At 33.7% G+C, this 27255-nt stretch overlaps 1 long non-coding RNA gene and 1 pseudogene across 1 annotated transcript; both read left to right on the forward strand.

Annotated features, from left to right (window-relative positions):
* Positions 1 to 359: 359 nt before the first annotated feature.
* Positions 360 to 6492, forward strand: LOC130947865 (putative disease resistance protein At4g11170; annotated as a pseudogene).
* A 4487-nt stretch (positions 6493 to 10979) lies between these two features.
* Positions 10980 to 14031, forward strand: LOC130947867 (uncharacterized). The gene is made up of 4 exons (XR_009072836.1): positions 10980 to 11054; positions 11574 to 11712; positions 12075 to 12119; positions 13916 to 14031. It is a non-coding gene; the product is annotated as an uncharacterized LOC130947867 (long non-coding RNA).
* Positions 14032 to 27255: the final 13224 nt, after the last annotated feature.

A 27255-nucleotide genomic window follows, 5' to 3' on the forward strand; every position in this document is an offset into this window, starting at 1 on the left:
GAGTTGGATTGATATGTCTGTTCGTAATTCGAAAAGAAAGAAATGGCTTATTGGATTCTTTGCGGTTATTTGAAACATCTGGCTGGAATGGAATACTAGAGGATTCTGGAAATGTGAGACAGGGATTGATGGAATCAAGAATAGGTCGTTTTTAAGTTACAAGGAATGGTGTGGTGTTGATCCATTTAGTTATTGATAACAATGACAGAGATAACAACGAATTATATCCTAGAATATTGTGTTTGTGTTGTTTTAGTTGTTGTGTTCTGTTTCTACAATGCTCTATTTTAATATGTTGAGCTCCCTTTTATTCAAAAAAATAAATAAATAAATAAATAAATGGATGACTATTTGCCCGTCGACCAGCCGGTCCTTTCTCAGCTTACTCCCACTCGCCCCCCTCCTCTTCTCCTTCTTCTTTTTCTTCTTTATTCTCTCAAACTCCAAACCCTGAATTAAAAAAAAAAAAAAAGAAAAGAGAAAAAAGGAAAAGATGGAGAACTACAAGGCAAAATTCATATGCAGCTACGGCGGCAAGATCCAACACGACACATACGACCACACTAAGCTCTCCTACGTCGGCGGCCACACCAAGATCCTCTACGTCCACCGCACTATCATAACCTTCCCCACCATGCTCGCCAAGCTCGCCGCCCTATGCAATGCCACCGCCGACGTCTCCTTCAAGTACCAGCTTCCCGGCGAGAATTTCGACTCCCTTATCTCCGTCACCGACGATGAAGACCTCGAAAACATGATGATCGAGTACGAACAGCTCCACCGCGCTTCGGATACACCCGCCCGCTTGCGACTCTTCCTCTTCCCCAACACCAATCCTCCTTCACAGTCTCTGGATGCTGGTGGTGTTGTTGCTCCACCTCCACCTATGCCGGAGCATGCGGGCACTGCTTCCTCTTTCTGTAGCACGCTAGCACTTCCAAGCATAGCCGATCATGACATAATTGGTTCCGTTGACAAGCACATGAATCAGTGGCTTCTTCAAGAACAGTTTCTCCCGAGCATAGCTGGAGCAGTACCGGTACTTTTACTACTCTATAAATCATACAAAAATTATATGCTCTTTTGCTTCTGGTTTTGGTTTCGTGTCGTGTTATTTGAACAAATAAGATTGGTACCATTTAGGCAACCACTTTATCTCCATTGAGATGTGATGGTGGTTATTAATCTAACAAGTAACAACTGCTACCTTAACATCAATGATAATGAAGTTAGCTGTGTAAACGGACAACAAATTTGGTTGACCAAATAATCATTCTTTTTGGATTATGGGATCAGTTTAAATATTCTAGTTAAAAATTGATTTATTGAATTCACAAAGTTATATAAATTTAAAAAATTTGTCCTATTAAAATTTTAAAGTAATGGCACTTGTACTACATTTACTAATGAATTATTACTTTCAAGTTTCAAGTAATGTTTTCCTTTGGTAGCAGTAATATATATATATATATATATATATATATATATATATATATATATATATATATATATATATATATATATATATATATTGTTTTAGGTACTACCTTAAAATGCTCTATTAAATACTATTTTTCATATTTAAATTCCAAAAAAAATGTGTGGTAATATAAGTGGAATTTTTAAACCGGACCAGTTCAGATGTGACCTGAATTATCTTATGAAACCAAACCTTTCCAAGGAAACTGAAATCATAAATGACTTAATGTGAATATAGTATGGGAGGAGGTTAGCTCCTTGTCACATTTATAGAGACTGGAGACCCTTTACAATTTCTGGTTAGTTGAAGGATATACCTTCGGATGGATGATGATGATCAATTGTCTTGAAAAAATGCTAGGTTTGTGGTGCATCTTCTTCGACTTGTTGTTCATCTGGTTCGATTGATCAATTGAATGCTGAAAAATATGATGTGTTTATCAGCTTTAGAGGCAAGGACACTCGCACCAACTTCACTTGCCATCTTCACAGAGCTTTGTCCCAAAAGCAAATAAAAACCTTCATTGATTATGAGCTTCGCAAGGGATATGAGTTATCGCCTTCACTCTCCAAAGCCATCGGAAGCTCTTTTATATCAGTGGTGGTGTTCTCGGAGAACTATGCTTCCTCAAAGTGGTGCTTGGAAGAACTTCTCAAAATACTGGAGTGCAGAACAAAACACGGACAGGTCGTTATACCTGTGTTCTATAACGTAGATCCATCACATGTACGGAAACAAGCCGGAAGTTACAAAGGAGCATTTGAAAAGCATTTACAGAATTGCAAGCTTGACACGAACAAGGTTCAAAAGTGGAGGGACGCTCTAGCTGAAGCAGCAGATTTAGCTGGCTGGGATACTCACTCCTGCTCCTATAGGTATCACTTCTGAATTGAGAAATAGCTGTTTTGGACTATTGATTATAACATACAATAATTATTTCAATTAAAAATTTACTTTTATTTTCTGATCATGACATATAGTAAATCTAATGCGCTCCATATGTTTTGCTCTATTCCATATTCCAGGGATGACTCTGAGCTAATAGAAAGGATTGTCAAAGATGTTTTGCAAAAGCTGAATTATCATTACCCATCCAATAATTTTGAAAGTCTTGTCAATATTCACAATAAAGCTGCACCTATAGAATCATTGCTAGGTGAAGCCCTATCGGTTGGAATTTGGGGCATAGGTGGGATAGGTAAAACAACTATTGCAAGATATATATTTGACAAGTACTGTCTTCAGTATGAAGGTTCCTGCTTCTTGGAAAACATACGGGAAAGATCTGGTGAGCATGGGCAGGGGCTACATCTTTTACGTGACCAACTTCACTCAGAGTTACTACGGGACAAGGTTTGCCAAAAGAGAACAGCAAGATCCATTTTGATTGACTGCAGGATCTACAGACAAAGAAATTTTATAGTTCTTGATGATGTCAGTAGTTCAAACCAACTGGAATATTTGGTAGGGGAGTGAGTCCTATGGTCCAGATAGTAAGATCATCATCACGACTAGAGACAAGAGTGTGCTAGAGAATAGGAGAGTTGAGAAAGTACATCAGATGGAGGGGTTATATTTTCAAGATTCCCTTTCATTGTTCAGTTTGAATGCATTTAATCAATACTGCCCCAAAAGAGGATACAATAAGCTATCACGAAGGGCAGTTACCTACTGTAAAGGTGTCCCATTAGCCTTAGTATTATTGGGTTCTTTTCTTCATTCTAAAAGTAGAACTGAATGGGATAGTGCACTGAAAAAGTTGCAGAAGATTCCCCGTGAGGAACTTCTAAATGTGTTAAGATTGAGTTATGATGGATTAAATTATGAGGAGCAACAGATACTTCTAGACATTGCATGCTTTTTAAAGGGAATGTCAAAAAAAAGTGTAGTTGATCTATTAGACTGTTGTGGCTTCTATGCGGTTATTGGCATGAGATCCCTTCTTGATAAGGCTCTTATAACTATATCAAGTAACAATACTGTGGAGATGCATGACCTGATACAACAAATGAGTTGGGAAATTGTTCGTCAAGAATCTATCAGAAATCCTGGAAAACGTAGTCGTCTGTGGGATTTTGACGATGCTTGTGATGTTTTGAAGAACAATAAAGTAAGAAAGGGGTACTACTATTTTTTAGGAAGAAAATTTAGTCAAATGCACTGATATATTTTACTTAAACTCCTTGACACTAAATTAGTTTGATTTATTTTCCTCCATCTGTTAGGGAGCTGAAGCAATTCATGGCATAATGTTAGATATGTCTCGATGTAGAAATCTATGCTTGAGTCCAGACACATTCAAGAAGATGCCTAATTTAAGATATCTCAGATTCTTCACCTCCTTAGACATTGATGGAAGATTATGTGATCTACATCTTCCTACAGGGCTAGAGTCACTTCCTGATGAATTAAGGTACCTTGAGTGGCATGCATGCCCTATGCAGTCCTTGCCATCAAATTTTTGCCCAGAAAATCTTGTTACTTTACGCATGCCACACAGTCAATTTAAAAGACTTTGGAGTGGAGTGCAGGTTTGTTCACATAATTTTCATGCTTTAAATTTTATTTGAAAAATGGGGTGTGATTTTTGTTGTTTCAACTTTCAAATGATTTACCATTGTGGGGTCTTGGTTTGCATTGTTGCAGAATCTTGTTAATTTGAAGGAAGTAGACCTAGCTGAATGCTGTGAGTTGATTGAGCTCCCAGATTTCTCCAAGGCATATACTCTTGAAAGTGTAGATCTCTCCTATTGTAGAAGTTTGCGGCATGTCCACCAATCCATTTTATCTCTTGGCACACTTGGCTATTTGAATCTACACAACTGCAAAAAGATTAAGGCACTTGAAAGTGAAATTCATCTTAGATCTCTTCAGCAACTCCATGTTGAGGGTTGTTCAAGTCTAAGGAAATTTTCTTTGTCTTTAGAAGTGGAGTCATTGAATTTCAGTTCTAGAGTCAAATTATCACACTTGTCCGTTGGGTGTCTCAGCAAAGTAAAAGATATGTATGTCAATGGGAGTAGACTTGAGAATCTTCCGGAGGAGTGGTGTTGCTTGAAATCTCTTAGAACACTTTCGCTTCATAGCTACAGTGGAGTAATGTCCAAGCAAACCCTCCATGTCATATTTGATGGCTTGCAATACTTGCGACAATTGACTTTGCTCGACTGTCATGGCCTGTTTGAACTTCCTGATAACATCAACTGCTTATCATCGTTACAAATATTAGAGTTGGATGGAAGTGCTATTGAGAGGTTGCCTGAGAGCATCAAGCATCTTTCAAGGCTTGAAACACTGTCATTGTGGAATTGCAAGAGGCTTCAATGTTTGCCAGAGCTTCCATTATCAATTATTAATTTGAAAGCATTCAACTGCCCATTGGTTCAGATGGTAGCAACTAGTTCAACCAATTCTAGGCCACAGGAACAAGAGTGCACCAGTACTTCATTCCAAAATGTTGCAAGTTTGGATGAAGGGAAATGCATTCATTTATTCCGTCAAAGTACAATGGAACTAGTGCATGCATATGAATTCAATAGACAAAGAGTAGGAGGAAGAGCAATTGGATGGCCTAGATATCTTAGAATCATTTACCCAGACAACAGAATACCAAATTGGTTCACATATCAGACAAAGGGATCTTCCGTAACCTTTGAACTTACTCAGCCTTTGGATCACTATTTTAGTTTCCTTCTCTGTGTTGTTCTCCCTCCGATCACGACCTCTGATGCTAAATATCTCCAAATCCGCTACACTTGCGGGTTGGACGATGGTAGATGCTCTAGGGGTAACACTTTTCCAGATAGCTTTGTTATTATGGAGGAGGATTGGGATTTCCATCATGTTTTTATGTCATTCATTCAGGACAGCATCTTGGATCACATAAAGCAACAAAGAGTAAACCAGAGTTCTATCAAAAAAAGAAAAAGAAAACATAACCAGAGCACTTCTTACGATTGCAACCCAAAGATCACACTTGAATTCTTTACTTGTTGCACACTTGGGAATGTTAGCAACTGGTTTATTCAAGAATGCGGGGTCTATCCGCTTAGCACACAGAACGTAAGGTTGGATTTGGAAGACTAGCTCGTCCTGACGGGTAAGAATTTCTGCCTCTTTTAAATTTGATTACTCCGGTTTTTCCTATGGATTGTACCAAACTGTATAGCGACTTGACAAGTTTTCATGGAAAATGAGATAGCTAGGCAGCAAATGATAAGCTGACATGTTATTGTTACTGGATTTGGAGAGAAAAATTTAAGAAAATTAAAACACCTTGTTAAAACTCTTGCTACAAGCCTACAACATTACCCTAGAATAAGGTTTTTTTTAACTTCTTATTAAGTTCTGTGAAAAGGATGTTCGAAAACCTTCCCATTTCTCATTCAGTTTCTCCTGCTTGGATGTTTCAGATGCATATGAGACTTTAGAATTGTTAATTGTCAACATCAGCTCCTTGCTTTCACCTACCCAATTCTTATCCTCATCTGTTAGTTTCTTCCTTTTGCCATCACATTCTTCCAAGTCCTTATTCAACTTCGTCCATTTCATTTGGAATATTTTTTCTTTGTTCAACAAGAAGGCGAACATGTTCGTCAAGATCTTCAACCTCTCTGTCAACACTTTCTGCTTGAAACTTGCATTGTATTGTTTCATTCTTTCTTTCGGTAATTCTTGCATTTAAATTTTGCATGACTGAAGTATATATTAATCAATAGAATCTATCATTTCAAAGCTTTTTTGTAATATATTCTAAGTGTGTTGTTAGGTGAGTGTTCCATGTGCTCTAAAGAGAACTATAAAGTATAGACTAGATCAAATCATGGCAAAGTGTTCTTTTTGAAGAGAACTACAAAAACTAATACTAAAAAGATTTCTTCGTTGATATGGATACTTGATATTCGCGTTCTCCGAAAGATTATGGGTATTTGATAAAATGGTCCAACCATCACTTAAATGTCAAACATATGTTCACGACCACAAAGACTTTAGTTCTTATGTGATCTATTTTGTTAACGTCAAAATATTTTTAGTACTATTTTAAATGTTTACTCAAATTTATTTAACCTATTTGTATAAAAAGAAGTAATTTTTTTTTTAATTTGAAGTCAATATAAATAGCTAGTGGTTACAAATGGGATAAGTAGAGTATGATAAAGTTTTAAAAAAAATTAAAGAATATTATAAAACTTAAACTTGATTTAGAATCAAATACGATACAAATAGTTCTTATCAAGTTAGAAAACTCATAAAGCTATTTGGCAAGTTGTCTAACTTGCATAATTAAAGATTACAACTTGATAAACATAAATGTAAAAAAAGATAATAGTACATACAACTTATGTAATTTGTGTAAGTGGTTCATAATGTGCAATTTGTGCACAACCACTTAATCAACTTATAAACCAAATACACCTCCATAAAAACCTATATATAGGTGATGTATTTGTTTGTTGTAAGATAAGTTTCTTTTGTTTAATGTTAATGTGAATGAAAATTAAGAGAGAAAAATAGTAAAATTTAAATTCCTATTCCTTTGTATAAAATATTATTTTCATAATATATAAAAAAATATGATAAATTTTTTTGTTGTATTTTTATCATTTTGTCATATTATTTTTATTATTATTTAAATTCTTATTCAATTACATTTATTTCTTGTCTATAAATTTTAGTTGCGTTATTTTATTTTTATTAACTCTAGTATCTAATAACTTGTGGTTTCAAGAGTGCCACCCAAAAGTATTTTTGGTACCATTTTAGATGTTCACTCGAATTTAATAATTTTAAAATTTGTTGCTGTTTATATTGAAAACTAAAATAACTGTTAGAATAACAAGCACTATTAACAACAAAATATATTTACCCAACTTTATTTGCTGCCGAGCAGAAGAAAATTGGCAGAAGGTGATTCAAATTTATCATTGTTTTCAGAGAACAAACATATGATACAGGAAATAGGAAGACTTGGATATGTTATTTGTCCGTTGTTATTGTCACAGTGTAAATTAAGTCATGGTGCTCATAGAAATAGTTTTTTAGTAAGTCTAATAAATTTAAATATGAGATAAATAAAAAGATTATAAGTATTTTTTTTATAAATTTATAAGTTTTAGAATGAATAATTATATATTTTTAATAAAAGATAAAATAAATAAATATGGATGGATTCTGCTTGTGAAATATGGAGTGTATAATATCTAGGAATTCGACAAAAAATAGATACTGATTGCAGATCATTACTCTTGGATAGAAAATCTCACGTAGTCAAGTATTTGTTCTTGAAAATTAAATTATCTTTTTAGAAAAGCAGGGTGAATTTTGCAACTCGGTGACTAGATAATACATCTATAATCGACATGAGATCATATAAATATTATTATCAAAGTAAATTTAATTAGAAAATAGTAATTGATAATAATAAGTGAATCAATAAGGGAGTTCTCATATAGAAATCAAATAAAAAATCTACACTTGGGCGGCTCCACTTCTATGGGTAGCCATTTCCTCTTGTGTGTCCTAAGAATAACATATATAGCGTGTGACCTACACCTTTAATGGCTGGAGTCTGAGTGAGATGCATCTAAGTTAACGTCATAACTGTCGTTAACTATGATTTTCTAATACGAGCCTCCCAAACCAATTCAAAACATATAATTTCAAATATAAAAAATCTTTGATCATTCAAATATATAAGGTAATAAAGGTATCGAATCAAATCAAATCAGATAATACTTTCTCATTAGAAATTTTTTATCATACATTTTCAATCATAAAAAATTTTAAACATATTTCACAATTTTAAAATAAGTGAGTACCACAAATATTTTAATTCTTCAAAAGTATATATTCGAGTAAAATCAAATATTCTAAAATAATATAAAGCTTCATCAAACATGTATATAGTTTCATCTAAAATTTTTAAGATATGAGCTTCATAGAAATAATTATTCAACCGTAATAAATCAATAATTCTAATCAAATCAAAGTTCTCAATAATAATTTTATAAATATAATTAAAAATTCAGAATAGCATAAACTAAAAGGTTAACAGTTATAAATATAAAGTCTACTCACAATTGGTCCCAAGAATCGATGAGACCAAGGCCGGAATGCCAAATCAAAAGGTGATGATGGTTGAAGTAGAATAGAACAAAAGAGCGCAGAATTTAGACTTGGGCAGCGGCAGCTCCGACAGACAGGCAGAACAACTAACTAGGACACAACGGAGCAGAAGAGGCAAGCCAGTGACACGCAACAATGGCTAAAGGTAGAGCAACGACAACATCGTCAATGACAGTGATAAAACAGTGTCAAAAACAAAATAGAACAAGCAACCACTAACCGAACTAAAATGGTGGTGAAACGAAACTGACAAAAGTGTGAAGTGATTCCTGCGGCGTTTTCAAAAGCGCAAGGGAAATGGCGGAAGGCTCCAGTGAAAGAAGAATAAAGGACAGAGATAGGGCAAGCAGGCAGAGGTTCCAATGGTGGTCTTTTTAGCGACAACAGCGCCACGCAGCTCGACGGCAGCCTCCTTCTTCCACAATAACGATAGCAACGACGAAAGGGACGAGCTCTATCACGGTCGCATTCTCCTTCTCTTTTATCGTAGTCTCTCTTTGGGTTCTTCGGCAGCGGCGACGACTTGGTGGCGGCAGAGACAGCACCTCCTCTCTCTTTTTCGTAGCACAATGATCTTGGTAATCACTTTATAAGTAATATTACAAAGACGGATGGAGCACATTTGATTGAGGCTGGTAATCGGATCAGATTTAGAAATAAGCAAGGGTGATAGAGTTTCATTAATCTCCCCAACTTTTTCATGATCCACGAAAATCTGTTGTACCAAGGAACACAAATCTTTTCCTACACAATCCCATTGACTTTGATTAAAAAAAGAACAGCTTGATGTTTTTGGCACTTTAAAACTTTCCATATTAAAAATTACTTCCTTAATCTCGATATTAGAAATTATGCTACCGATCTGGTTGAGCTCTTCACTACTAACGTTAGAAAAGAAATAACTGAGGCATACGAGTTTATTATTTAAGTTTAACTAAGCGCCACAAATTTTAGGGTGTCATGATGATTCGAAATTAAAGACTCTTCTTAACAAGTTTATTGACCAACTTTTCAAGAAAGTCTCTTATATTTCTAAGATATAGTCTCATATAAGAGATCTGTATATTAGAAAAAAGCTAGATAGACAAAGGATTTTTTTTGGTTATTTTAATTTTTAGAATAAAAAATTGATTTAGGAGTAAGGGTTAATGGATTGAAAATAGATAAAATTAAAATGTTTTTAAATATGTAAATTTAAAGATAAAAATTATTTTACAATTATCTTGACAACTTCATTCAATAGAGTTATTTTAGTATAAAAAAATTATTTTTAGTAGCTATTTATTTTATTTTTAGCAGCAATAAAAATAATCACTAATAATTTATTTATTGACAATTAAAAATTTTTTGCCATAATTATACAATTATCAGTATATTTAGAGAATATTAAAATATAAAGTATGCAAATATTGTTTTGCTTAAATAAAGGTATGCAAAGCAAAATTTTATTTAAACAAAAAACTAGATTCAAGATTAAGAAAATCAATTTTTTTTAGGAGGAAGGAATTAAAAAAAAGAAAACAGAATGAAAAATAGAATAAGCAAACAAGCTTAGGCATGCAGCCAGATGATGAAGCAAAGTAGCGTCCAAATTTGGCAGCCAAGTTTGCAACGAGAAATAACTAATAATAACCATGAAGAGTGTTACATACAACACTGATGAATTCCACATACTAAGCATGAAATGTCAGATCATTATAAATAACAAACGCTTAGGAGAATTTTATGGGTGATTTCAAAGGTATATTCCGAAAACTAAGGACAAATTAATCTATCAAAAGATGTCCTATTATAATTGGTTTTTCATAAATTTTGAAATTATAAATTTAGCCAGTTACATAAAAGTTTTATTTATTAAATACTAATGAGAATATAATCTAAAAATTTATATTTATATATGTTTTAAAATTTTATATTACTGTCAATTGTAATAAAAAATGTAAAATAATTTTAGATCGATTAACATAAATATAAGTTGGAGTGTTTTTAATGCAATATATGGTAACGAAGGAATTAAATCTTGGAGTGCAATACGTGTGTATACACACAAATTTAAAGGTTTCTATAAGGTATAAAGTTACAGATTTTACCATACAAGAGAGTCCCCAGTCCGTCCGAATATATATCCATTTGCATTGTAATTCCCATTGATAAATTCAATTTGTGATTTTCGGTTTTGGTTGACAGCGAGGAAAGGGGATAGAATCTTTTGTTGACTCTAAACCGCAATTGAAGTTTAAATCTCTAACTTATCTAATGGATAAGAATCTAAATTCACCAATGTAAACTCCATTTTATCTTTCAGTAACTTCATTCCCTTTCTATATATAGTGGCTCGTTCATTCGTGGAGTTCTCACTTCACTCTTCTAAATCCTTCTTATTTCTACACCTTTCTCGTCACTAAGCGCTCAATCCAGAAGAGGGTTCTTTTGCTGTTGCGATCTCTTGGTAAGGTGCATTTTTTATTTTAGAGGGTATAATAATAAATTTTTAATAAAGTATTTTCGTTCTGTATGTTGTCCAAAAACGCGTAAGAAAGATCCTTCATTATTATTTTTTTTTAATCATAGATCAATTTGCTTTTAAATATCTTTTAATTGTTTGCCGTGATTTAATTTAATTGTGTATTTGTTATGACTGGAGATGCCAAGCATGAATACATCCAATAAACTCTTAAAGGCCTCTTTTTTTTTCCCTTCTTTTTCATTCGTATAAGTCTGATATAATGTGGTGAAAGTTAGCAGAATCTTATTAGATGGTTTATAGGGTCAGAATATGGAAAAAAAAATGTTTAAACAAATAAAGATTATCATCGATGATTCATGATATGGTCTAATATTATTGATACTGATATTTTGCTGGAACTCTTACGCCATATATCCTATTGATTTTGTATACGCTGTTTATTTATTCTTCACAATTTACAATGTTATCTTCCCACACATGTTAATTTGGATGCGTTAGTAGGTTGTAGCTCTTTTCATGGGTCATTTCTCCGATGGACATGGCATTGGGGATATCTATCATTTGATGGCAACGCGATGCCACAATGGATTGTAGCAACTGTGATTTAATTGATTAAATGTTCAGAAAATAGAAATAATGGGTAAAGATTTCTATCCTTAAAACACTATTAGTACTATTTTATATAAGATTAACATTGTTTGATATATATTATAATTTTTTGGTCTGATTCAAAAATATGTGACTATAACTATTAACTAATGAAAACTGTTATTATATCTTTTCTCTATATGTCAGTTTAGTTTAACCCTTGTTTAATAGCGAGGATTTTTCGAGTTTAAGCCATAGTTGTTTTGTGCTTAGTCGAAAAGCGTGATAAAAATTGTATTGCATTCTTTTTCTTAATCATTTAAAACAATTATGACTTTATTCATATTTTAAACAATTGAATATCTAGATATACCCAAACAACTAAATTTATTGTGGTTGTTTGTAATGAAATAGATGGAATTGTGGGAACCATCCAAAGTCATGCCAAAATGGATTAATGTAAGTTTCTTTCTAAAACATGTGTATTGTTTGGTAAAATTTCATTGGATTTAGCTTGTTGAATTTGCTTGTTGGATTTAACTGCTGAGTTTGATTATATATGTTTGCTGAGTTTGATTATGTCCAAATTTAGTGTTATATTTGATTACTGTGTTTGATTATAAAGTTTTACTGAGTTTGATTATATTCAGGTTCAGTGCTATATTTAACTGCTAGGTTTGATTATGCTTAAGTTCAGTGCTATATTTGACTACTGTGTTTAATTATAAAATGTTTACGGAATTTGATTGTTTGACTACTGAATTTGGTTGCTGAATTTGTTTGGTATGTATGATTTGATTTGATAAATTAAGGAAGAATATCATCATGCAAATGCTCCTATGCCTATAAAATGATTGCCGAACTACTATTTTGGAACTAGCAAAGAGTTATCAATTCACAAAGATTGCCAATAAAAAAGAAAGAAATAAAAATGAAAAGAAAGCTTTGGATACTCCGAAGGAGGCAAAAGCACCGTGACAAAGAAAACTAGGAGCCTCCTAAGTTAGTCCATATGCAAATGTTGGGACGGGAACCTTAGAAGGAATAATTGGATATGAAAGGAATAATTGGATATGAAAGAAGAAAAGTCTGAGGAAAATTAAAGACAAATCGAGGGGGAAAGAATCGATTGTATAAATTTTTTACTGAATTTTTACTACTGAATTTGAATGTCATGTTAGTAATTTTTGATTAATATATGTCTACCGAGTTTCATTATACTAAGGTTCAGTGCTTGACTGCTGAGTATCATTATAAATGACTACTGAGTTTGATTATAAATGTTTATTGAGTTTGATTATAGTCAAATCTGGTACTATATTTGACTACTGACTTTAATTATAAATGTTTATTGGATTTGATTATACTCAGGTTTAGCGCTTGATTGCTGAGTTTGATTATAGATGTTTATTGAGTTTGATTATAGTCACGTTTGGTGCTATATTTGACTACTGAGTTTGATTATAAATGTTTATTGAGTTTGATTATAGTCAGGTTCGGTGCTATATTTGACTACGATTTTGATTATAAATGTTTATTGAATTTGATTATAATCACGTTTAGTGCTATATTTAATTATTGAGTTTGATTATAATAAAATTCGAGTAAGAAGTTGTGGATTTCATTTGTAATATTCAATAAGTCCTGTTAGATGTTACTATTTGTTAAATTCACCATAGCTGGAAGTGTATAGTTAAATATTTGTTGCGACTTAGAGAATAGAGATCACCAATCATTTTGTTCCTAAGCCAATAATAACTCAGAATTTTAGATAACTCAGAATGTTTGAGTGTAAATTCACTAATCACATATAAAAACTATTACAACTGAAAAAAATGCAAGAGTTCTATTGCAACATGTAACAAATCTATTACAAAAAAAAAATAAAACTATTATTCTTTCAAATGGTGGCTTTGTTGCATTGACTTCAACAAGGATACAAAGTCATATGGTTGGTTAGAGGTAATGCTCAACTCTGAAGGTAACTCCACAAGTGGCTAAAAAAAATAGCAATCAATAAAGTGATAATAGAGCATTTTAGCAATAATAATAAAATTAATCAAGCACTGAACTTGCCTGTGATCTCTCTTTCACGTTCTTTGTATGCTTCTTCCTTCCTTGTTTAACAAATTTTTCTACAGTAGATTGAAGCCTACGACCTTTTCGTGATACTTGTTGGGGGTTGTGAATTTCTAAATCATTTGCATTTTCATCTACCTCATTCGAATTTTGATTATCTACATTATCCATTGAAGATGCCTTTAGTTCCACCAACATAACCCAAACCGAGTCTAGTATACAATGTACGGTCTCGGTGAGCTCCTCAGATGCAGCGGTTACTTCAGCAATATCGTAAAATTGCTTGCACATATTATCATAACGTTTCTTTACGGACTCTAAACGACTTGGATCATGGCTACACTTGATGCTACTATGCTTGCGCTTTAAAGTTTTCTTCCATCGATCAAGAATGTATTTATTTGGCAATGTTTTCACTCTTTCAAGACCAAGGACTGAAAGAGTATGGCGGCATAAGATTTTCTTTGACTCAAAAAGATGGCATTGGCAAGAAACATCTAAAGTTGAAGAATCAAATGACACCTTGTAAGTAACATCAAACATCTTATCACCATTCTCAATCTCTTCTATAACCTTGTAAGTAACAACATATCCCTCTTCATGCTCTTTTATTGAAAAGTAATTAGTCTTTGCTCTAAACTCCTTTTGAAGCACGCTAAACTTTTCTATGGTTATATTTGTTAATTGGTACATTAGGCTATTCTGTGATCAAAGTTGTTAATCATGACTATAGGCTTCTTACATACACTAGCTATTTGTGTTTTTTTCTAGCGTTACGTTGTTGCATTAGAAAGTTTGCCATTTTTCCCTTTTCCTTTTTCATATGTTCTTAATCATTTTTTTTATGTTTATTATATATATATATATATCGTCATACGTTGTGTAATATAAGTTAAAGTCTCTTTAGTACTAGGTAAAAAAAATATATCAAAATGTTTTAACAAAATAACAGCAACATAATATAATAATATATATTCCTAAGTAGTGTTCTTTACATTATGTAATTGTTTTGCACACTAAAGAAATAATAAAGATTGTATTAAGATTGAGAAATAAAAACACAAAAGCTCAACCATTTGAAGGATTTAAAATGCATACTCAATTCCCTGGAGACATAGAAAAATGAATAAGAAAAGTAGAAAACATAACTTTGATGCAAAAATAAATTCTGCAAGAAGCAGCGTACATTCAAATATTCAATAGATATTTGTATTAGGATGGAAGGAGTGGATCCTCTCTAGTGGAAAAAAATTGGATGGTGTTCAGTGTAGGATTTTATCCTTCATTGCTTTCTCTCTCCTATTTAATTTTGGTCCCACTTATAGTATTAAAGGTGAGAGATCATACTTTATTCTCTCTAAATGTTAAAAAAAATGAAGAGAATCCATTCCCTTAAGATGGAGAAGGAAAAAACAAACTATATAAGATTATATAAGACTAGTCAAAGTGATCTTGGTTACAAGTGCCAAGTAATAATCAATCAAATGCTATCACTCACCACTGGCTGCCCTTTAGTGGTTGTTTTTTAACTGCCGCTGAATGCTTTGATTGCGGCGGTTTCAACAACTGTTTGGGTGGTGTAGCTAAATCAAACATTTTATCAGCAATTCAAAGGCCATCTTCCGCTATATCCAAAACATAGGAATTAAAATATAACAATATAAGATGTAGTTTATCTCTTTGGCCCATAGAAACGCTTTGGCACAATTAGATGACATAAAGCAAGCAGTTGAGGCCTAGATCAAATGGTAAATTTAGTTGCCTCTTAAGAACTACACCAAGTTGAAATCCTAGTTAGAATCGCGATGAAGTTTAAGCATACATGCATGCACGCACGCATGTGAAAGAAGAATAAAGGATAGAGCTAGGGCAAGCTAGCAGAGGCTCCAAAGGTGCGTGGTTTTTCAGGCGACAACAGCGTCACGTAGCTCGACGGCGACCTCCTTCCACAATAACGGCAGCAGCGGTGAGAGGAACGAGCTCCGTCGCATTCTCCTTCTCCTTTCTTGTAGTCTCTCTCTCTGGATTTTTTGGTGGCGGCGGCAACTTGATGGCGGTAGAGGCAGCACCTCCTCCTTTTCCATCGCGCAATGATCTTGGTAACCACTTTATAAGTAATGTTATAAAAAATGATAGAGCACATTTGACCAGGATGATAATCGGGTTAGATTTAGAAATAATAGTGATAAAAGTTTTATTAATCTCCCCAACTTTCTTAGGATCCACAAAAATCTGTTGCACCAAGGAGCACAAATCTATTCCTACACAATCTCATTGACTTTGATTAAAAAAACATCTTGGATGCCATTTTTTTCTAGTGCTTTAAAGTTTTTCATATTAAAAATTACTTTCTTAATCTAGATATTAGAAACTATGCTGCCGATTTGGTTCTGCTCCTCACTACTAACGTTAGGAAAGGAATAATTGAGGCATACAAGTTTATTATTTAAGTTTAACTAAGCACCACAAATGACAAATCTTAGGGTGTCATGATGACTCGAAATTACAGACTCTTCTTAACAAGCTTATTGGTCAATTTTTCAAAGAATTAATCTCCACATACAAGTCTTTTTGCTATACAGGTCTTACAAGTCCTGAAATTCATTTACCCCTAAAACGTGCTTCTTATGGCACGTATGTTTCACACTCCTCCTTAACAGATTTTTCAATCAACGCACGCGCGTTCTTCTTCTTCTTTTTCGTTATCGTCGTCATCAACACCACCTCTTCCTCCTTCTTTTTTCATTGGATTTTCTTATCTTCCTTTCTTTTTCTCTTTCTCCTCCATCATCAGTTATCTCGTTGTTAAATATAATGAATAATTCAAGTTCAGATTGTCAATTGAACCAGAATGAATGAAATTGATTATTGTTTTTGAATCCCATCAAGTAGCTGAGGTGTGATTCAATTCAGAAGAAAAAAATACAGCATTAAAGGAAACATTTTTTCTATATTTGCAGCAAATTTGGGTGTAAAACGAAGATATTTGGGTGTATTTTTATTCTGATAAGTTCTGCATAATTCAGAACTCTTCCTCTTCGTCTTCCTCATCTTCTGCTGCTTCTTCTTTTTCATCTTCTTATTTCATATTCTCATAATTCTTTTTGGGAAGAAAAAATCAAACAAAGAAAAAAAAATACATAATATTGCAAAATCAAAAGAAGAAGAAGGAGAAATATGACGATGAAGATGAAACACAAAGAAGAATGAAAAGAAGAAGAAAGAATAGGAGGAGGAAAAACGTGAAGAAAAAATGACAGTTGTAGTTTTCATTGAGGAAGAAGAAGAAGAGTTGTTCATAATGGTGAAGGAGCGCTTTGGAAACGTGATACTTTTTAAAGGGAATGTAAAAAAAAAGTGTAGTTGATCTATTAGATTGTTGTGGCTTCTATGCGGTTATTGGCATGAGATCCCTTCTTGATAAGGCTCTTATAACTATATCAAGTAACAATACTGTGGAGATGCATGACCTGATACAACAAATGAGTTGGGAAATTGTTCGTCAAGAATCTCCTGGAAAACGTAGTTGTCTGTGGGATTTTGACGATGCTTGTGATGTTTTGAAGAACAATAAAGTAAGAAAGAGGTACTACTATTTTTCAGAAAGAAAATTTAGTCAAATGCACTGATATATTTTACTTAAACTCCTTGACAATAATTTAGTTTGATTTATTTTCCTTCATCTGTTAGGGAACTGAAGCAATTCATGGCATAATGTTAGATATGTCTCGATGTAGAAATCTATGCTTAAGTCCAGACACATTCAAGAAGATGCCTAATTTAAGATATCTCAGATTCTTCACCTTCTTAGACATTGATGGAAGATTATGTGATCTACATCTTCCTACAGGGCTAGAATCACTTCTTGATGAATTAAGGTACCTTGAGTGGCATGCATGCCCTATTCAGTCCTTGCCATCAAATTTTTGCCCAGAAAATCTTGTTACTTTACGCATGCCACACAGTCAATTTAAAAGACTTTGGAGTGGAGTGCAGGTTTGTTCACATAATTTTCATGCTTTAAATTTTATTTGAAAAATGGGATGTGATTTTTGTTGTTTCAACTTTCAAATGATTTACCATTGTGGGGTCTTGGTTTGCATTGTTGCAGAATCTTGTTAATTTGAAGGAAGTAGACCTAGCTGAATGCCGTGAGTTGATTGAGCTCCCAGATTTCTCTAAGGCATATAATCTTGAAAGTGTAGATCTCTCCTATTGTAGAAGTTTGCGGCATGTCCACCAATCCATTTTATCTCTTGGCACACTTGGCTACTTGAATCTACACAACTGCAAAAATATTAAGGCAATTGAAAGTGAAATTCATCTTAGATCTCTTCAGCAACTCCATGTTGAGGGTTGTTCAAGTCTAAGGAAATTTTCTGTCTTTAGAAGTGGAGTCATTGAATTTCAGTTCTAGAGTCATATTATCACACTTGTCCATTGGGTGTCTCAGCAAAGTAAAAGATATGTATGTCGATGGAAGTAGACTTGAGAATCTTCCGGAGGAGTGGTGTTGTAAGAGGCTTCAATGTTTGCCAGAGCTTCCATTATCAATTATTAATTTGAAAGCATTCAACTGCCCATTGGTTCAGATGGTAGCAAATAGTTCAACCAATTCTAGGCCACAGGAACAAGAGTGCACCAGTACTTCATTCCAAAATGTTGCAAGTTTGGATGAAGGGAAATGCATTCATTTATTCCGTCAAAGTACAAGGAAACTAGTGCATGCATATGTACTCAGACAAAAAGTAGGAGGAAGAGCAATTGGATGGCCTAGATATCTTAGAATCATTTACCCAGACAACAGAATACCAAATTGGTTCACATATTAGACAAAGGGATCTTCCATAACCTTTGAACTTACTCAGCCTTTGGATCGCTATTTTAGTAAAATTTTCATGGATTGTACCAAACTGTATAGCAACTTGACAAGTTTTCATGGAAATTGAGATAGCTAGAAAGCAAATAATAAGCTGACATGTTATTGTTACTGGATTTGGAGAGAAAAATTAAGAAAATTAAAACTCTTGCTACAACATTACTCTAGAATAAGGTCTTAACTTCTTATTGAGTTCTGTGAAAAGGATGTTCGAAAACCTTCCCATTTCTCATTCAGCTTCTCCTGCTTGGATGTTTCAGATGCATAAGAGACTTTAGAATTGTTAATTGTCAACATAAGCTCCTTGCTTTCAGCTACCCAGTTCTTATCCTCATCTGTTAGTTTCCTCCTTTTGCCATCACATTCTTCCAAGTCCTTATTCAACTTCGTCCATTTCATTTGGATGATTTTTTCTTTGTTCAACAAGAAGGCAAATATGTTCGTCAAGATCTTCAACCTCTCTGTCAACACTTTTTGCTTGAAACTTGCATTGTATTGTTCCAAGTCCTTATATGATCTATTTTGTTAACGCCACAAGAGTGTAAAAAATATTTAAGTTTAACTAAGCGCCACAAATGATAAATCTTAGGGTATCATAATGACTCAATATTAAAGACTCTTATTAACAAGTTTATTGACCAATTTTTTAAAAGAGTCTTCTATATTTTTAAGATGGACATTCTACTGTACAGATTAAAGTTGTATAAAGAGAATAAAAATTTTTTATAGTTATTTTTTATTATTTTATTATTATTTAAAATGTGAGTCTAATTTTTTTAATCTCTCTTTCATCTCATAAAAAAAATTTGTAAATTTCTATATTTATCATATAATTCACCTTTTAAGATATAGTCTCATATAAGAGGTTTTGTATATGAGTAAAAAACTAAATAGACAAAGGATTTTTTTTTTGGTTATTTTAATTTTTAGAATAAAAAATTGATTTAGGAGTAAGGGTTAATGGATTGGAAATAGATACAATTAAAATGTTTTTAAATATGTAAATTTAAAGATAAAAATTATTTTACAATATCTTGACAACTTCATTTAATAGAGTTATTTACTATTAAAGAAAATTGCTTTTAGTAGCTATTTATTTTGTATTTAACAGCAATAAAAATAATCACTAATAATATGTTTATTGACTATAATTAAAAAACTTTAGCCATAATTATACAATTATCAGTATATTTAGAGAATATCAAAATATAAAGTATGCACATATTGTATGTTTTGCTTAAATAAAGTTATGCAAAGCAAAATTTTATTTAAACAAAAAACTAGATTCAAGATTAAGAAAATCAATTTTTTTAGGAGGAAGAAAAAAAGACAACAAGATAAAAATAGAATAAGCAAACAAGGTTAGGCATGCAGCCAGATGATGAAGCGAAGTAGCGTCCAAATTTGGCAGCCAAGTTTGCAACGAGGAATAACTAATAATAACCATGAAGAATGTTACATACAACATTGATGAGTCCCACCTACTAAGCATGAAATGTCAGATCATTATAAATAACAATCGCTTAGGAGAATTTTATGGGTGATTTCAAAGGTATAATTGGTTTTTTCATAACTTTTGAAATTATAAATTTACTCAATTACTTAAAAGTTTTATTTATTATATATTAATGAGAATATAATCTAAAAATTTATATTTATATATGTTTTAAAATTTTATATTACTGTCAATTGTATCAATAAAAAATGTAAAATAATTTTAGATTAATATAAATATAAGTTGGAGCGTTTTTAATGCAATATATGGTAACGAAGGAATTAAACCTTGGGGGTGCAATACGTGTGTGTATATATATAGTGCTCATATTCATATATGGATATATATACAAGTTTAAAGGTTTCTATAAGGTATAAAGTTACAGATTTTACCATACAAGAGAGTCCCAGTCCGTCCGAAGATATATATCCATGTGCATTGTAATTTACGTTGACAAATTCAATTTGTGATTTTCGGTTTTGGTTGACAGCGAGGAAAGGGAATAGAATCTTTTGTTGACTCTAAACCGCAGTTGAAATTTAATTCTCTAACTTATCTAATGGATAAGAATTTAAATTCAACAATGTAAACAAAGCGTAATCACTCCGTTTTACTTTTAGTAACTTCATTCTCTTTCTATATATAGTGTCTCGTTCATCTGTGGAGTTTTCACTTCACTCTTCCAAATCTTTCTTATTTCTACACCTTTCTCGTCACTTAGTGCTCAACCCGTAAGGGGGTTCTTTTGCTGTTGCGCTCTCTTGTCAAGGTGCATTTTTATTTTAGAGGGTATAATAATAAAATTTTTTATGAAGTATCTTCATTTTGTGTGTTGTCCTAAAACACGTAAGGAAGATCCTTTATTTTTTTTTTTATCATAGATCAATTTGTTTTTAAATATCTTTTAATTGTTTGCCGTGATTTAATTTAATTGTGTATTTGGTATGACCGGAGATGCTAAGCATGAATACATCCAATAAACTCTTAAAAGCCTCGTTTTCTTCCCCCCCCCCCCCCCCCCCTTTTTTTTTCATTACGTAAATCTGATATAATGTGGTGAAAGCTAGCTGAATCTTATTAGATGGTTTATAGGGTCAGAATACGAAAAAAATAATCAGAAGTTTTAGTTTTTCTGGTTAGATAATGATATATGAACGATAAAGATCCTATTTTCAAACAAATAAATTATTAAAGATTATCATCCACGATGCATGATATGGTCTAATATACTGATATTTAGCCGGAACTGTTCTGCCTTATATCTTGCTGATTTTGTATACGCTGTTTATTTATTCTTCACAATTTACAATGTTATCTTCCCACACATGTTAATTTGGTGTATATTGTTGTAGCTCTTTTCATGGGTCATTTCTCCGATGGATATGGCATTGGGGATATCTATCATTTGATGGCAACAATGGATTATAACAACTGTGATTTAATTGATTAAATATTCACAAAATAGAAATAATGGGTAAGAATCTTTATTCTTAAAATACTATTAGTACTATTTACATTATAATATTTTTTTTTGTTTGATACTAAAAAATCGGGGCTATAACTAGTAATTAATAAAAACTGTTATATATCTTACTTTTTTTTATGGTTATATTTATTAACTGTGATATTAAACTATTCTGTGATCAAAGTTATTAATCATGATTATAGGCTTCTTATATGGTCACAATTAAAAAATATTTATTTATTTATTATTTTTAAAGTGGTGAACTCTTCGTGATCATATTTTGAAGGTTATGGCTATAATTTAGAATCTCGCTAAGGAGACAATGGAATATGTATACAATGCCTACAATGGACTCTTTATTAGGGCCAATTGAAATTAAAGAAAAAAATTAACCCTAATTCTATTATGGCTGTTTACTACACACCACTAGATTTCTGTTATTTCCACTTTTTTCCCAAATCCCCAATCCCTTTTGTTTCGCCGTTTCTCCTCCTCCCACCAAAATCCTCCCAATTTGTTGCAGAGACCCGTGACGGCGCTAGAACCCTGAGCCCCGCAACCTGCAACTGAGGAAGGTCACGGGTGAACGCAAGCGACCTGTTCGTTGCCCTCAAGCATGGCGCCGTCGCTGAACATCCGGCCTTCGCTGCAACCGAGCCGCGGGGCGAGACGCCGCCGACCAGAATTGCCGCCAGGGAGATCTCACTGCTGAACCGAGCATCTTCAGAGTACTCCGCGAGCGGGCCCCGTTGTCTCTGAGCAACGAAGCAGCCGACCTTGAAGAAATAGCCGCCAGCTAGTCAACGGTTCACCGGAAACACAACGAACATCATGACCGGAAGAATCCTATCCATCCAAAGTAAATGGGTGAGGTTGTTCATTTTTTATTGGTAATCGCAGTTGCATGTTTAATTGTAGATAGATTTTGTTGATGAAATGCATGATTAACCATGGTGAAATAGCAGTAGGAGCCATTTTTGTACTTAGTTTAGGTTGTTGCAGTTCATGATGATTTTATTTTAGCGCGGAAAAGGTCAGAAAAGTTTGGGATCTTGTTTATATATGAGTTAAATTTAAAAATTTGTTGTCTGTTCTCGTGTGGACCATGTACATGCAACGTGACATATACTAGCTGACCATCGTTGAAAATTGGTTAATATTTGTTGGATGGTTACTTTAGTAGGATATTGAATGGTTAGTTTTGCGAATTTTCTCAAGTCTGAACAATTTCTAATTCCTGGTATGTTGCTCTTGCCACTACAGCCAAAGAATTACATGAACTTGTTGTTATAGGTTTGTAATAAATTTAAAATAATTTTCATCTCACGCTTGGACCATTAGGATTTTTAAACCCGGACGTCAAAATTGCATTTAGGAGGCTCTAACAAGGTAATATCTGCTGTATGATATAAGGAAAGGGTTAATGGACTTGAAGTGCATCCTTGTGTCATGCTGTTTTGTGCAAACTAAATTTGGCTATGTTTTTATTTATTGTGCTTAAGTCATGCTTCCAGCTACATGAGCAGGATAACTACACAATATAAGCTTATTATTTATTTTTTTGGTGTGTGCCACAGGAAGAATTAAAACAATCTCACTATTACAGGTTCAAGGTTTCTACAAGACAGGCGTCCTTAATTGCTAGGAGGTGAAACCCCTTGATTTAGTGTTCCTTAGATATTAATTTTCACGACATTTATATTGCTTTATACGACATTTTATACATCCTTAAGATGTTCAAAGGGGTTATGGCCTGAACTGGAATGATAGTTTTTGGTTCAGTTTCGTTAGTATTTTCATGCATCCTTCTTTATATTTGTGAAACATGCTGTGATGTGCTGGTAGTTTTTAATTCTTTTGGATGGTCGCTTTAATAGGGTATTGGATGGTTGGTGTACTTGATAGACATTGGTCATATTTATATGGATCATTACTTAAATTTGTGGTTGGACAGTTGAATTTTGTATTTGCTGCTATGTCTTCATGAATTGGTTTTTTATGTTAATTATATATGGTTACAAAAGGGAAAATTTGAGGTTTGAACTTTATATCTCTCTAATAACATAGCAGATATAAGAAAAAAGCTAGTCTTTAAGGTCAATATTTTCTTATTTGCCTTGATACAATAGTATGATATTGTCATGCCATATAGCTCCAATAATTAAGGTGACATCAATTGGAATTTAATAATATGCTATAATTTACGTTATTTGGCTGCAGGTTACTTGCTTCCTTTGCAAAAGTTAACGACTTAGATTGCAGGGGGGCTATTGCGTGAGTAAATTATCACGGTGATCGAACAAACCAATCTCTAAATCGGTTCAAGACAAACTCAGATGGGTAAAAAGGTATCCCATTGATTACATGAATAAATAAACATATCTAGGTATTTTTTATGACGTTCTGCTGATACATATTTGTTTTGCTCTACAGAAACTAGTCGAGATGCATTGCTCACCTTGCTACATTAACAACTTATTTACCCACTTGGAACGACATAATGAGCAAGCTAAGTTGGCCGAAATTGAGGCCATTGGATTTGATTTCCTGCGCCAAGTAACACAATGGCATGTGAAGCAGAGCATCATGCTCTAACTAGCTAGTGCCTATGACGTGGAGACAAACACTCTCAGGGTCGACGTCGGAGACATTCGCATTACTGTAGAACTTATCGGCAATGTATTCGGCATACCTTCTCGAGGTTAGTGTAAATTATGTAAGCTGTAAAGCTTTTTGCTGCATGGTAATGCTTTTTCCGATGTTGACATGTACTGATTGTGGTAAACTGTTTCGTTTCGGGCAGGGGACCCAATCCCTGAACTATAGAAAAAAAATGAATCGCATTTGGCAATTAAGAGAGAATTTCAGAAGAAAACTACAACCCAACTGCGGGACTTTGTCTTTGCTTGTCCGATGGAGACCGAGCAACAGAGTATGACCTTTAGAAGATACTTTATCATGGTTGTGTTGAAGATGTTTCTTAACCCCACAAGCCAACAGACTATTTGTCCATGGCACCTCCCTCTGATATTGGATATCTCGAACCCAAGAAAGTTTCATTGGTCATATTACATATTAAAGTGGCTGTGAGATGCGATAAGGAAATTCCAAGACGAGAACTGGGAAACATGTGGCGGGTGCATGTTCGTGTTGCTGGTAATGGCAATAAATTACTTAAATTTAAAACCCATGTACGACTGCAGGTATAATTCTTAAAATTTAAGTTATTTCTGTATAGGTTTTGTACTTTCAGCGCTTAAAGCATGATCCGCTGCATGGATGTCAAGTATCCGACCCTTGGATTGTTGAATGAACAACTAATGAACTTGATAAGAAGGCCGACCATGTTATCTCACAAGTTCAATCTCTAATAATGCATTTTTTATAATCTAGTTGAACAAAAATGCAAATTGGCGGTTCACGTTGATTGTTTTCATCTCTTTGTTGCCCAATGTTGAACACACAGGGTTGCATAGTCAACGATGCAAGGAAAAAGAGAAAACAAAAGAAACATTCTTTGAGTAAAGCAGTTAACGAGAAAGGAAGGTGTAAAAGGCCCCGCAAGGACCCTGACCAATCACCGTCTACCAAAGGGAAGACTACACCTCATCCAAGCTATAAGGAGGCGCAAAAGGTGATTTGCTTTCCTTATGTTAGCTCGCGAGCTCATTTAATTGGATCATTACTTATTTGATAGGATGGTTGATCCTTATCATAGAATTTGCCATTACAAAATTGTAAAGTTAATTCATTATGTGGCTGCATGGCTTGTTTTAATATATGGTGTTTATTAATGAACGTTTGGGAGAGCTGACTCCAATTACCGTGAACGATATTTACATGTTTTTATGTTGAAGGCTTGTTTGATTACATTAGTTGTGCCTTATTTTTGTTAAGGTTTTATTTGAGTCAAGTTTGTTAAGTAAACAGATGGATATAAGATGCTCTAATTAGGTTTTGATCTGAACTGGATAGATAACGTATGATATCTTTATTTGGATGGCTTTTTTATGTATGAAAGAATTGCTTTATGGGGCTGCCAAGTTGATTGATTCTATGAAAATAGATTTCATTGATGATTGGTGTGGTTGTAATTGAGTATGTTCGCATGTAGTAGGGTTTTGGGTGTTCACTATAGTAGGGCTTTAGGTGGTTGGTTGTGATGATAGATTGTGACTTTGTTCTGTTTGCCTTGCGCCATAAGGTTCGCATTAGTTTTTTCCATCTATTTGTTGTCCCATGTTGAACACACAGGGTTGTCTAGTCAACAATGCAATGAAAGAGAAAAAACAGAAAGAACAGTCCTCGAGTAAAGTAGTTAACGAGAAAGGAGGGTGTAAAAGGCCCTCGCAAGGAAACTGACAAATCTCCGTCTATCCAAGCCAAGACTACATCTCAGCAAAGCTATAAGAAAGTGGATAAGGTGATCTATTTTCTTCATGATAGCTCATGCGCTAATTTGAATTGGATGTTCACTTTAGTTGGATCTTGGTTGTTCACTTTAGTAGGATTTTAGATGGTTGTTTTTTATGATAGATAGAGAGTTTTTCCTGTTGGATCGTTACTCGATTATATGATTGGTTGGTTGTTTTTATTCATAGAACTTCGGTTTGTATAATTGGAAGGTAACTTTACTATGGAATCGAATGTTTGATTTTGATAGATGATGTTTGGGAATGAAAATTGGGAGAGTTGTTTACAATAGTCGGTTTTTATTCTTAATTTGGATTGTCTTTGTTATGTAGACAAATGCATTTAAGATGCTAAAAGGGGTTTATGCTTTGAACTGGATTACTAATTTGTGATTCATTTTTGTTAATATTTTCATGCATCCTTCTTAATCTTTCTATATTCCTTTATTGGCTGGTGTGCAACATGCTGTGATGTGCATGTACTTGACAACTCTTTTGGTTAATTAGAATTAATTGCATTATTATCATGTGTGTTTATTTTTTCATTCAAATGACAATATCTATGATGAAGAGTTTCAACATTTTTGATGCAAATGACGATATGCATGAATTTACACCACAGGAATCAAGACTGGTACGAGGAGAAAGTTGCTTGTCCGCAAAAGCCGATCTAGACGTGGCAACAAAAAAGCAATTCCAAGAGAAAATTTACCAGGAAGTAATGATGCACCATTGGTAGTCCCAGATTCTGATGATGATGACAACGTGCCGCTTGCTAGAAGGATACGGTTATTCCAACAGCAGCCTCTGCCACATGATGTAAAATAAGCAGATCCCGTGGTCAAGGGCAATCTTAATAGTCCTCAAGAAGAAAATACTGACCTCAAAAGTGGATCTCCACACACACCGCCAGCAGCACTTGTACAGCTCAGTGACTATGATTTTGACCGGTTAATAGTTTTTGGATTACCTTGTTGTATGTTTATCTTCTTTATTTTTCATACTCATGCCATGTGATTACCCGTCTAGCTAGGCATAACTTGTTATTTTAGCTAACTTCATGTCGCATTCGTTTGCAGCAAATTCGACATCTCGATCGTTCAGTGTCCTGAATTTGAGCAAGTACTCAATAATGTTGAACAGGGGCGCGAAACAAATGCCATCATCATGCAGCCCTTGCAAATGGTGTTGCCAAACAAATCAAGCTACCATACACCAAGTCCAGGGAGACCGAGCTTTTCACTCGGTTTAACTCAATTTGAAAA

Source organism: Arachis stenosperma, chromosome 9, assembly GCF_014773155.1.
Source record: "Arachis stenosperma cultivar V10309 chromosome 9, arast.V10309.gnm1.PFL2, whole genome shotgun sequence".
Classification (NCBI taxonomy): Eukaryota; Viridiplantae; Streptophyta; class Magnoliopsida; order Fabales; family Fabaceae; genus Arachis; species Arachis stenosperma.